Source organism: Nerophis ophidion, linkage group LG10 (genome assembly GCF_033978795.1).
Source record: "Nerophis ophidion isolate RoL-2023_Sa linkage group LG10, RoL_Noph_v1.0, whole genome shotgun sequence".
Lineage (NCBI taxonomy): Eukaryota > Metazoa > Chordata > Actinopteri > Syngnathiformes > Syngnathidae > Nerophis > Nerophis ophidion.
In genome coordinates, this window is record NC_084620.1 from 31,902,148 (window position 1) to 31,916,057 (window position 13,910).

The window sequence follows — 13,910 nt, forward strand, 5'->3', positions numbered from 1 at the left end:
AAAGAAGAGAAATATAACTTTGGAGGAAAATCTAATGTAAAACATTTGTATGTGCGTACAGCACTTCAAACCTTTAGTATATCAGTATGTGGAATTAAATTAATATTATGGATTAACCAAAGTAATCAAACAAGGTACACAGAACAATAATTATGAAGAACATCTTGAACCCTTTTTTTATTTGTATTTTTTTATTTTTTATTGAGACGATTATTTATGTATTTAAATATTTGTCTACTTACTATGGTATATTTTGTATTTATTTTTTTTGTTCACTGTTGTGTTACAGAGAACAACAAAATAAGATAAAATTGCTATGATATGAAAAGGGGTAGGATTAAATAAGCACGGCTTCATCCTACTCCTTTTTGGACGTGCTGTAATGAAACAACTGGAAATGTATGTATGTGAGGAATTGCATTCTATTGTATGCATGTTCGAAATAAACTGAAACTGAACTGAACTGAAAAACTAAATATGTTCTCTATTGTTATAGTAATAATGTACATTGTATCTATGTCAACAGTTGCATGCTGGATAATATTGAAAATACAGACAAAAAAGATGAAAAGTGAACCCCAAATCTCATTAAACTCACGTAGCACTCAACAATGGATGGTTCCCTGTGTACTCCTTTCTGGTTCCAACAAACCAAAACATTCAATATTTGCCAATTCGCTTGTGCGGACGTGTTCTTCTTTTGTTGGTTGGCTGTTGGCAAGCAGCTTTTTGGTGTGTTTTACCACCACCTTCTGGAATGAAGAGTAGTTCAAGAAACTACCCTCTTCCAAGTTATCTGGATTTAAATAGAAAACCAGTTCTTGTTGAGAAATGGTTCCCAGTGCTAAGGGATATACTAAGTTATTGTGTGATGTGGAGACAAGATGCGGAGACAGAAGCCGGGGAAACAGTTTTGCAGTCTTTAATGGCAGGAAAAGGGGTATCATAACGCAATGGTAGCAATGGAGAATGCACACCACGAAATAAATACAGCAAATACTTCCATTCCTCTCTATCAGAGGTAATACGCCTTTCAGAGGTTAAGTATAGTGTATAATTTAGCGAATTGAAGGGCTGTCAATGCTAATCAAAAACCTGCAGATGATACTTTTTTTTTTTACAGTAGGCAAGGCAAGTTTATATACGGAGCACAATTCTTACACAAGCCAAATGAAAATGTTTTACAGAAGATTACAAGAAGGCAAAAGTGAAAATGTTAAATGCTCATAAAAATAGTGATATTTCAAATAAAATCATTTGAATAGCCTAGATAAAATAATTTCAGTTGTCATATGCACAATTAAAGGCGTACTGAAACCCATTACTACCGACCATGCAGTCTGATAGTTTATATATCAATGATGAAATATTAACATTGCAACACATGCCAATGCGGCCGGTTTAGTTGACTAAATTACAAATTTAAATTTCCCGCAGAGTTTCTTGTTGAAAACGTTGCGGAATGATGATGCATGCGCGTGACGTCACGGACTGTCAAGAAATATTAGCTCAGCACCAGTTACGGCTAAAAGTCGTCTCTTTTCATCGCATAATTACACAGTAATTTGGACATCTATGTTGCTGAATCTTTTGCAATTTGTTCAATTAATAATGGAGACTGTAAAGAATAATGCTGTTGGTGGAAAGCGGTGTATTGCAGCTGTCTTTAGCACCGAGACACAGCCGGTGTTTCTTTGTTTTTAACACAGAGCGGTCAAGCGAACATGTTTCTCTACGTCAACCAGCATGTTTTTGGATGGGAAAATTTTGATATATATCTTACCGGAGACATCATTGGGTTATTCGTCCTCCTGCAGTAGCTGTTTAAAAGGCAGCTGTGAGCTTGGCTCCTTGGCTTCTCTCTGAGACACTGCGTGTTCACCTCAGCCATCCGACCTCGAGGTATGTCTTTACAATCACAGTAAAACACTATTAAAACAATAAGCAGATAAGGGATCTTCCAGAATCATCCTAGTAAATGTGTCTAATTACATTTGAAACGCTCACACTGCCTCCGCCCGGAGCCGTCGCTTTTTATTTATTTATTTTTTTTTTTCTAGTCCTTCGCTATCAATATCATCATCCACAAATCTTTCATCCTCACTCAAATTAATGGGGAAATTGTTGTTTTCTCGGTCCGAAAAGCTCTTGCTGGAGCCCTCACCCTTGTGACGTCATCGTCTGCGACTTCCGGTAAAGGCGAGGCTTTTTTATCAGCACTAAAAGTTGCGAACTTTATCGTCGATGTTCTCTACTAAATCCTTTCAGCAAAAATATGGCAATATTGCGAAATGATCAAGCATGACACATAGAATGGACCTGTTTTCCCCTATTAAATAAGAAAATCTCATTTCAGTAGGCCTTTAAATACATTCTTATGGAAGACTATATTCCAGATTTTAGGAGCTTAAAAGTGTAACACAGTCTCAGCATGTTTCGTCCTGACCCTGGGTGCTAGCGGGAAACCCCTCCCTGAAGTTCTCAGAGCTTGAAATGGTTCATATGGCTGTATGGTAGGGATGTACTTTGGCACAAGACCATGGAAAGTCTCGGACAGAAGCAGAGCTCTTTTAAAAGCCTGATCTCTGAGCAACAGGAGGCAAGTGCAGTGACCTAAGCACTGGACTAATGGGGTCATATTTCCTGCTTCTAGTCAGGACTCGAGCAGCAACTTGATTAATAGTAATATTCAATGAAAGGACATACTGTTGCTCAAGGCTCACCAAGTACCCATGGGCACCACGTCGCCTCCAAGGGCCACATTAGTAGCCCTCAGGCCTGTTCTAAAAATAGCACTTAATTCTGTTTTTTTTTTTTTTTTATCACATTTGTATTCATATATATTTTAAAATGACAATATCGTAAAAATATGGTCATTATAAATGTTTGCCCCGGAAGGGACACGCGGTAGAGGATGGATGGATGTATTTAAGTTTAGGTGAACTCTGACTTGTACACAAGCAGAGCTCTTTTAAAAGCCTGATCTCTGAGCAACAGGAAGCAAGTGCAGCGACCTAGGCACTGGACTAATGTGATCATATTTCCTGGTTCTAGTCAGGACTCAAGCAGCAGCGTTCTGGATGTACCGCAGCTTCTTTACAGCCCGTTGAGAGAGCACCAATGGGAGGGCCAGTAACATGATTAAATTGTAAAATTCAATGAAAGGACATACTGTAGTAGCTCAGGGTTCACCAACACGGACACCAGGTTGCCTCAAAGGACCACATTATTAGCCCGCAGGCCTGTTTTAAAAATAGCACTTTATTCTGTTCTGTTACTCTATTCCTAAAAATATGGTCATTATAAATGTTTTTTTTTATTTAAGTTTAGGTTAACCCTGACTTATACTTCTTCTATTTCAACAGTCAGTATTGTGCGCGCGATAAAACCAGTAGTCGTGGAGAGTAAGCCAGCGGGTGCAGCAAAAATGATCGCTGAATGCTGTTTCTTACCCCCAAAAAATGGCAGAAAAAAAGATAGAAAACTAATCACTTTCACAGCAAATGGGAGTAATTTTTTACGACTGTGAAAGAAACTTACGTGTGTCTTATTTTGAGGCGACTGTGGTGACTCTCCACTATGTGTCACAAAAGATACCATGCACTACGGGCCTTAGGAACGTGAAGTGAAGTGAAATATGTTTATATAGCGCTTTTCTCTAGTGACTCAAAGCCCATTTACATAGTGAAACCCAATAACTACGTTACATTTAAACCAGTGTGGGTGGCACTGAGAGCAGGTGGGTAAAGTGTCTTGCCCAAGGACACAACTGCATTGCCTAGGATGGGATCGAACCTGGAACCCTCAAGTTGCTTGCACGGCCACTCTACCAACCGAGCTATACCGCCCCAAACGTTGTATAAAGACAGGAAAAATGTAGGTCTTGCCACAACAGGCGAAGCGGGGAGAGTGACATGGCTCCATCTTGACCAAACACAATCTTACAGTAGGGTTACAAGGTGGTGATTTTGTTCCCCAACCATAACTTGAGTCTGTGTAGTTGCAACTTGAAGGTCCGAATTAAGTCCATTTAGGTCTTAGAGGGGTACGGAAAGCTGCCTAAAGAACCCAAATATAGTCCCAATGAAAAATGGGGTACCGAAAAGCTCCAAAATATATCCAAAAGGGCCCCGGGCCCAAGTGCTGCCCACAGATTCTTTGGGTACATTTCAGACTTTTTTAAACTCCGGGACTTTGACAGATGTCCCAGGGACCCCATCAAGTCATAAAAATGGGTTCCCACGGTATTTCTTTGGGGTCCCACTTTTTTGTAACCGTTTTGAAAACAAATTATAAATGTATGCATTATACTGTTTTATCTCACATTCATTTTTGTGTTTTGGAAAAAGGTTGTCATACACGTTACTTAATTCCATCCATCCATCCATCCATCCATTTTCTACCGCTTGTCTCTTTTGGGGTCGCGGAGGGTCGCTGGAGCCTATCTCAGCTGCATTCGGGCGGTAGGCAGTGTACACCCTGGACAAGGCGCCACCTCATCGCGGGGCCAACACAGATAGACAGACAACATTCACACTCACATTCATACACTAGGGCCAATTTAGTTTTGCCAATCAATTTAATTCATTAAAAGAAATATATAGACAAAAGAAACACTTTTTAATGCATGTATAAATGTATTCAGTTATAAACATTCATTCATTTTCTTTTTTTTCCTTCATGGATCAAAACTCTACCGCTGTCGGTATTTTTTTCCAAAAACAAAATTGTAATATTTTCAGAAGTGTGTTTGTTCTATCTTTAGCCAAAGTAAGAAAAGAAAACCATCTGTTTTAGTGTTAATGCCATGATTTTAATAGATTTTCCTCCACACTGCCCCTGAGCTTAAATTAGATTTACACCCCTGCTCTAGAGCTTACTTCTTTTGAAAATGTGCATTGTTTAAAAAGTTGTGGACAAAAAAAAAACAGAAGTGTTTTTCTTTCGCAGACATTTCAGCAGGTGGTATGGCATGACACAGGAGGCTGCATGGTACAGCCAACAATCTTGTCTCAGTTTGAAGCAGAGGAGGTGTGCCCAATGGTCCGGAAAATACGGTAATTAGTTATGTGATGGAGCTCTTTACTCAAAACACTTGTATCTCTAATCAACGAATGCCCTTGACATTAAGTGACATCAAACCCCCCAAGACTACTATTTTAAAATGTAACATGCACTTTTAAAATGAAAAACAATCTTTTAGATGATAATTATTATATGAAAAACAATACAATCAAATGGAGTACAAACTACAGTAGTTTTATGAATTAATGTAATCGTAATTTAAGGCATTTACCTTGGAGAGTAGTATTTATGGTATCTTCTTCAAGCTGCATCCTGTCACACACATATCAGCAGCTTCCCATTATTTTCATGGATAAATGTTTGCTGTTTCGCTATTATTTCAACACCGTTGGCTGGCATTAGACTCATTCTGCTTCAGTATGGTGCAGACTAGCAATCAGTGTTCCAAATAACGGCATATCGTTTACTAATTGTTTATTAATTTAATTACTGCTTTTATGTATAACGCTGTAACCGAAACATTGGATGCTACTTTTTATATGTCAACAAGACGTAGTAACAGAAGCAGAGCAAGTTTAACGCAGGAAATATATTTTACCAATGAAAGCAACAACTTGCACCACACTAAAATGAACTTAATACGAGACAACTTTACACAGCAAAAAAGTACTACTTAGAGGAAATAATGAAGAACTGTGACGCTTGGGTCGGATGACGACTGGTGTGTTGCCAGGATGCAGAAGACAGAGGAGGCAATGTGGAGGTAGATAACCATTTCATGTAATGACAAATAAAAACAAAAGGTGAGCTTAGAATGGCACCGAAGCACAGGGAAGGCTGTGCAAAAACAAAACTAAAACTGACAGACTGCACAACAACAAAATGGAATGCTGGAACACAGTAAAAACTCAGGTCAAGAGGAAAGAGCTTCCACAAAACAAAGTTTCGACGAAGAACGGTGGCTCAGACTCAACTTAAATATACCTCTTTGCTAACAGTAAGCAAGTGCGTAAATCACTGCTCAGAGAAAGATGTGAAGCAGTTACGAAAAAATACCAACATAACAGCAAGTGCCACCAAATAAGAGCGCAGGACAGGAACTAAAACACTAAACTTGGGAGAAGACTAACAAACTCAATATAAGGCATGGCCTGGTGTAACCAGCCGTGACAACAACAAATCAATGATTGAAGTGACAAACTTACAATACCCCGTTTGTAGACAAGGAGACGACAGCCATCAAAGCACATTTAATTTCTCTATTAACTAGCGCTATCACAAACCAGTGAAAATATCCGACAGAGCTATACGGTAACTGCCCACAAACTGCGAGATTGAGCAAACAAACACAGCTGAGCTAATGCTGCTCTGTCTGGGCACGGACGTCACGCGTCACTTAGCGACAGGGTAATCATCCAAATTTTTCTTTAATGCAATCATTACTTCCACTGATAATAAATTACATTTTAATGAAAAGTAATTCCACTGGTAATTCAATTACTTTTTTGGCTAAGTAACATGTATTTGTAATTAATTACTTCTTAAAAGTAACTTTCCAAGCACTGGTAGCGTTGATACGCTCAAATTGCTTCAAATTTCACGTTTTTGATCATTCTCTTCTTTAATTAAATATCATCCACTTCTACTTCTCAGCACTGTCCTTTATGTAACGACGTGGTCGCATGGTTATGCGGGGGTCGTTCTCCGAAGATGTAGCAGAAACTCCGGAGACAAAGATTTATTGTCCATGAAATCATGCAAAAATATAAAAGACCGAAAAGCGTGCCGATAGCGTGGGAGCAATGGCGAAGCTTAGCACAGGGACAGGAATCAAAGAGCATAAAAAGATACTTAACGTACGGGTTGCATGGAAGCAAGTAGAAAATGTTGTCACTGTCGCATAATGCAAACAAGAAAGCTAGACTGATCATGGCGAGAAACGAGAATAAGTTGCTCTCTGATTAGTGCCCTGGAGCAGGTGAGCGTCCTAAATACTAATCAGAGGCAGGTGAACCTAATTAGCAGTCATGGCAACTAAAACACAAACCCAGGGGTGCTGAAAACAGAACTGAGGTTGTTATGATGATTTATTTATTTTCAGCAATCTTCACATAAAACAAAGAACAACAACAAAAAAAGAAAAAAAAAAAAAACACTCCTTTGAGCAATGATTGAGCCGAAAGGGTGTAGGTTGAAGCAACGCTTATATAAACCTACCCCATCACAACAAGAACAAGGTTCACAATATATAAAATCTAAACATGCTTCACTTATATGACTTTTTTTTTTAAACAATATATATTTGTACACTTATATATATATATATATATATATATATATATATATATATATATATATATATATATATATTATATATACACAATTTATTTAAATTCCATATAAAGTGGTAATATATACATTTTAATATAACCTACATGTATAATTATGAAATCATAAATTGTATTTATATACATATTATATATTATTGTCTTTCTAAAACAATGTTTGCTCTTCTTTCTTATATTTACTAATGATAAATGATTTAAAAAGCTTTTTAAACTGGTTTATGTTGGTGCTGTGTTTTATTTCATCCTTTAAACAGTTCCATATTTTAACCCCTGCTATTGTTATACTCATTCGTTTCTGCGTTGTTCTACAATATTGGATCTTAAAAAGTAGTTCTCCTCTTAAATTATAATTCCCTTCTCTCTGAAAAAATCTTCTCTGTAACCCTGTTGGAAGTGAATCTTTACTTGCTTTATAAATCATTTGGGCAGTCTTGAGTTGGATGAGATCTGGTAGTTTTAAATCAAATGTTTTTATAAATAATCCGTTAGTGTGTTCTCGGGGTCCTGTGTTATGTATCAGTCTGATGGCCCTTTTTTGCATTATGAATAGAGGTTGGATGTTCGTCCTATGTGTATTTCCCCAAACTTCTAGACAGTAACTCAAATATGGTAAAACAAGTGTACAATAAAGAGTGTGTTATGATCTGCTGCCCGGATCATATTCTGTTTGTTTTGGTATTTGAGTCAATTGTGTTTTCTGTTTTATTTGGACTCCTTTGGTTCCTGTTTGTGCACCTGAGTTGGTTACCATAGTTACTTATTATTTTCACCTGCCGCTTGTGTTCCGGACGCGCACCTGTTTGCAATCACTGACATTATTTAAGCCTGCCTTTTCCAGTCAGTCAGTCTGGCTTCTTTACTTTGCGTCATGCGACTATCACTTGTAGCCCTAGCTTCCGGTGCACTCAGCACCTTATTCAGTCGGTTTGTTTTCTGTTTTGTACCTTTTCTGTGTTATTTTTACTGTTAAATCAAGTCCTTACCTGCAAGACCTGTCCGGTTTCTTCCTTTGCATCCTGGGAGAACAAAATCCCGCATCACCTTGCGACCCGGTCGTGACAGAGGTAGTCAAAACTAACAGAACTAAACATGATCTGGGCAACGGAACATAACACTTTACACATACATTCTTTCTTCCCATGATTTGACACACAAAATGATTCAATTTCTAGCTATAAGCTAATGTTAACACGTAAGACCGGATGTTTTGGGAGCATCTTATGGGGTTCACAGTGACATTTGCTACTTGTGGCGGGGAGTTGGGATGGGAATCCAAGTGTATCAATTCCTTGGAATCGCTCGCCACTTTGTCAGGCGATTCCCTTGAAACAATTACAAGGCAGCTATTTCATCAAGAGGAAGCCATGTGAACAATATGCTGAAATATGTGAACACACAGCATGCAATAATTATAAATGACAGTTGTGTTTTTGAACCGCTTTGATCTCAACTTAGACAGCAGTAACGCTAGCACGTCATCACAGTACAACAGGTATTAACTCAGCACCTGTCATGTTAGCGCTATTGTTTGTTAAATTGAAATTAATGCCTTTTCATTGAGTTGAGGATGACGAGAAACAGATTCTGACTGGCTCTGAGGCTCCAATTCACATCTGCCCATAGACGAATGTCACCAAGCAATGACAAAGTTTGTGGTCTATTTGCTACAGTAGACAATCCTAATTTTCAGTATGTGAATGTTCAATTGTAGTCAGAGAAAAGTTGCATGTTTTCCTACCACCAGATTTTTTTATATTATACGGGTGAAACTAAAAAAAGAAGTGTACTAGTCCATTCATGTCAGCAATAACTTCAAATGTGAAACTAATCTGTGATAATGACTCAATACTTGTAAAGTGAGGTATGTCAAGTCTTTATTGTTAATTTGATGATCTTGAATTACAGTTTTTGAAACCCCACATTTTTTGAGATTTTCAATTCGACTTAGTAGACTTCCTTTATTGTCATTCAAATTTGAACTTTATATTAAAGATAAGAACAAAATGTTGTTGCATTAGCTCGTTGTAGTGCAGGATCAAAGAGCAATATAAATAGATTTACTGGCCTGATAAATATTTTGCAGTTTTGCATATGCATCCCTGTTCACGGATGTATGTTATTTTGTCTTTAAATTCCAGGCAGTTAATCCGTTTTTGGGGGGAATTGAGGGGATTATTATGATGCGTTTGAGAGTCTTATGGCCCGAGGGAAGAAGCTGTTACAGAACCTGAAGGTTCTGCTACGGAGGTAGCGGAACGTCTTTCCAGAGTCCAGCAGTGGAAACAGTCCTTGGTGGGGTCAAAGGTCAAGGATATCATAAACTGTAAGCCACAATCTTTAAAAATGATAACTAATAAAGACTTAACATGTCTCACTTTGCATGTAATAAGTTGATATCACATGTTACTAAATGTCATATTCTTGTGTAATGTCTACATGATTTATTTTGTTAAATCCTACATTTTTTTTTTTTTTTTTATTCCTTTTTTTTTCTTCTTCGCTACATATGTGACCTCACAGTAGTAAATAAAATGATAAATGGCTTGTTCTTGTATAGCGCTTTTCTACCTTCACTGATGGAGGGAGATGCCATGCAAGGCGCTAACCAGCACCCATCAGGAGCAAGGGTGAAGTGTCTTGCTCAGGACACAACGGACGTGACGAGGTTGGTAATAGGTGGGAATTGAACCAGGGACCCTCTGGCCACTTTAACACTGCGCCACGCCACGCAGTAGGCTTTCCAAGGTCATGCTATCGCTAAATTAAACATAATTTTCTTTTTTCCCCAAAAATTATAACCGATAAGAGAACCGTTAAGGAACCAAATCGAAAGTGAAATCAGAAAGGGAAAAATCTTAGCAATTTTCATCCCTAATGGGCAGGTTTGTAATTTTAATTTTTGCTTGCAACTCAAAGCATAAAAATTAGCCAAGAGACAGCTCTTATCTCAAAACACTTTAAAGGGAATTGTAATTATTTTTTTAATTTTGCCCATCGTTGTCAATCATAATGAAAAACTTTTTTTTTTTTAATGCATTCTTAATCGTAAATAAATGTACATAAAAGTCCTCTGTAGGCAATCGCAATGCCCATAAAATTAAAAAATTAAAAATCTAAAAGGCGCCAACAATACTCGCAGGGCTGCAGTAATTGTGACCCCCAGGATGCAGGAACCAGGTGATAGATGCGCAGGTAAGAGTCTTTATCACTCTCAAAACAGGAGGAATAAGTCATACATGTAAAGGTACATAATAATCACAATCCTCGAGCCCTGAGGAATAGGCAAGACAGGCATACATAGCAGCCTGATTAGCAACTGCAACCAGGTATGCAGGGCTGCCAATCAGGGACAGGTGAGGGAAACGAGAGCTCAGGGAGACATGCAGGAAATGGAACAAAATTAAGAGCGCCGACAGGAAACAACCACCAAACAAGGAAACAAACAGCAGTGAAGTGACAGGTCGTCACATTGTGACTTAAAAATTAACCAAGTGTTAGTGATATTGTTGTTATAAGGGCTGACGCAGGCAAACTATTTATAGCGACGCCATGTTCATGAGTTTGTGTGCCATTTCTGAGATAATCACTGACCAGCTGTTTCTTCATTTCCGTGCTCGTCAAACTTTATACGAGACCACAGTTTATGCTTCTCACCTAAAAGGAAGAGGATGTATTCCGACAAGTTGGTACACTTCAAAGTTAAAAGTGTGGAATGAGGACAAGGCAATGTTGGTGAAATGTGTGTGATGTAAATAATGACTTCACTTTTTAAAATAGTGCACATACAATATCAAACAATAAAAGACTACATAAATTAATATAGATATACACAAATATATCCAACACTCTCTTCTTCATTTTCCCATTTGGCCTAACAATTAGCCTGAAGAAAAACCCAAAGTAATGGGACAAGATGTCACCGCACTGCCTTCTGTAAGGATTACGATCAATCTTAATCATCCATCCATCCATTTTTTACTGCTTGTCCTTTTCGGGGTCGCGGGGGGTGCTGGAGCCTAACTCAGCTGCATTCGGGCAGAAGGCGAGGTACATCACAGTGCCAACACAGCTAGACAGACAACATTCACACTCACATTCACACATTAGGGCCAGTGAAAGTGTATTTATATAGCCCTTAATCACAAGTGTCTCAAAGGGCTGCACAAGCCACAACGACATCCTCGGCTCAGATCCCACATGCGGGCAAGAAACAACTCAACCCAATGGGATACAATGAGAAACCTTGGAAGGGACAGCAGATGTGAGGATCCTCCATTGGGTGACCGGTGCAATGGACGCCAAGTGGATCACGTTAATAATGTGAGAATCCAGTGCATAGAGGGGCCTGCAGGGGATCATCATAAATTGAGATTGTAAATGGTTCAATGGATACAATGAAACACAGTTAAGCATATACAATCAATTGTTTTGTCCATTGTACTGGTACTTTAAGACCCACACTTGTTGACCAAAATAAGTGTTTGTGTGTATACTATCCAGTCTTTAACCAGGTCTTTTACTCAGCTTCAAAGTGTATCATCCCACATGATTAGCATGCCTTTTCCACTACTGTGGATGTGTTAAAAATGTGTGTGTGTGTGTGTGTGTGTGTGTGTGTGTGTGTGTGTGTGTGTGTGTGTGTGTATGTGTTTTCATTTACGACTCCATTCATCTTTTCCAGCAAAGTGTTGTGGATAATGGAGAGCAGTTACATCAGAGCGCTGTTTTGCTTGAAAGCTGGTCTGACTCACTCACCATGCAGTCAGCCTTAAAGTCTTAGCATTCTATCTACTCAGTACCCTCTCTCTTCCGCTCTCTCTCTCTTCCGCTCTCTCTTTTAGCTCACACACACACATTGTCACGCACCCACTTGACTGTTTTATGATGACAAGGCATGCCAGATCCAAACTTCATCATCATGGATGTGTTTCCATTACCACAGGACGTCAGTGGTGCCCCCCAGAAGGAGTCACAATAGGACAGAGGTTAGACTGCATCAAGGACACAGGTGCACTGGTGCTTGTCTTCCCTGCAAAAATTGGTACAGATCTTCCATGTCGCACAAAGGCAGGGGGGAATGATCACATTGTGGATGATAGGATTGCATGATATAAAGGATATATGATAACGTAAATGATATCAAATTGGCCTATACGGTAGAGATTTTTTAGTTCTACCGTTACCATTGTCAAGTTCAAACACTGATGACATCTAGTAAACAAGACAAGAAGCAAGGAATCAAACAGAGACACAATTAAATGTGGCTCAATGAGGAGAAACTTGTACACTTGTACCCTTGTACAGTGTCACCACACCACACAAAAGATTGTACGCCTCCTCTTTTATTTGGACTTTCCCTGATTACATGACAACAGATGATTCTAAGGGATGCGGGTCATAAACAACCATCGCCTTTGATTACAAACAGTTAAAAAAAAAGGTTGCAAAACAGTTCAAAGAAGAGGTCGGTTCAAAGAAAAGATCATAAACAGCCGTTGCCCTCGGTCACAGAACAGTTCAAAGAAAAGGTGCCTGGAGGGAGGTCAGGTTCTGCCTCCTCTTCGCTTTGTAGATCTCGGGTCAAGACAAAATATTTCTGTGGATTACAATACATCAAAGAACCAGAACACCTTCATGTTGCTTCCCATCTTACACAGTGGAGTTTTACAAGCCTTCTTCTTGGTAGGATCAAAGACAATTTTTGTCTTCTCGCCGGGAACTCATGGCAACACAAAGTTTTGTGATAACTTAAATACAATTATTCTGACAACCATGCATGATAATGACGCTATGTAGCCATACCCTGCAAAATTGAGAGCAAAAACCTGCCACAAGTTGCAATGTGTCGTAAATGTACGGTAGCATCCCGACAGGTGGATACTGGTTTGCTATATTAGCAAGTAGATAGCGAGAGAATAATAAAAAATACCTACAGAAGGCAAAGAAAACAGGAAGTAACACATGTTAGAGCAGGGGTCGGGAACATTTTTGGCTGAGGGAGCCATGAAACCCAAATATTTTAAAATGTATTTACGTGAAATCCATATAATATTTTTTAACACTGAATACAACTAAAGGCGTGCATTTTTAGGTAAAACCAACATTTTTAGAGTATAATAAGTCTCTTTTTATGTGTAATAACATTATTATTCTGAAGCTAACCAATAATAAATAAAATACTTCTTACCATTAATGCGACTTTTTGAAGAGGTGCGGTAGAAAATGGAGGGATGGATATAATTCATGAGACTGTTTTTTATTTTGAAAATTATTTTTAACGCTGTGATTACCAGCAAAAATATTCATTACTTATCGTATTAAGCAATGCCAGCAAAGATTTATCCGAGAGCCAGAAGCAGTCATCCTTACCATGAATTGATTAACGTGCACCCCGACTTAATCAAGTTGAAAAACGTATTCGGGTGTTACCATTTAGTGGTCAATTGTACGGAAAATTGTACTGTACTGTGCAATCTACTAGTAAAAGTCTCAATCAATTAATCAAAAGAGCCACATCTCGAGGACCATAGGATCTCT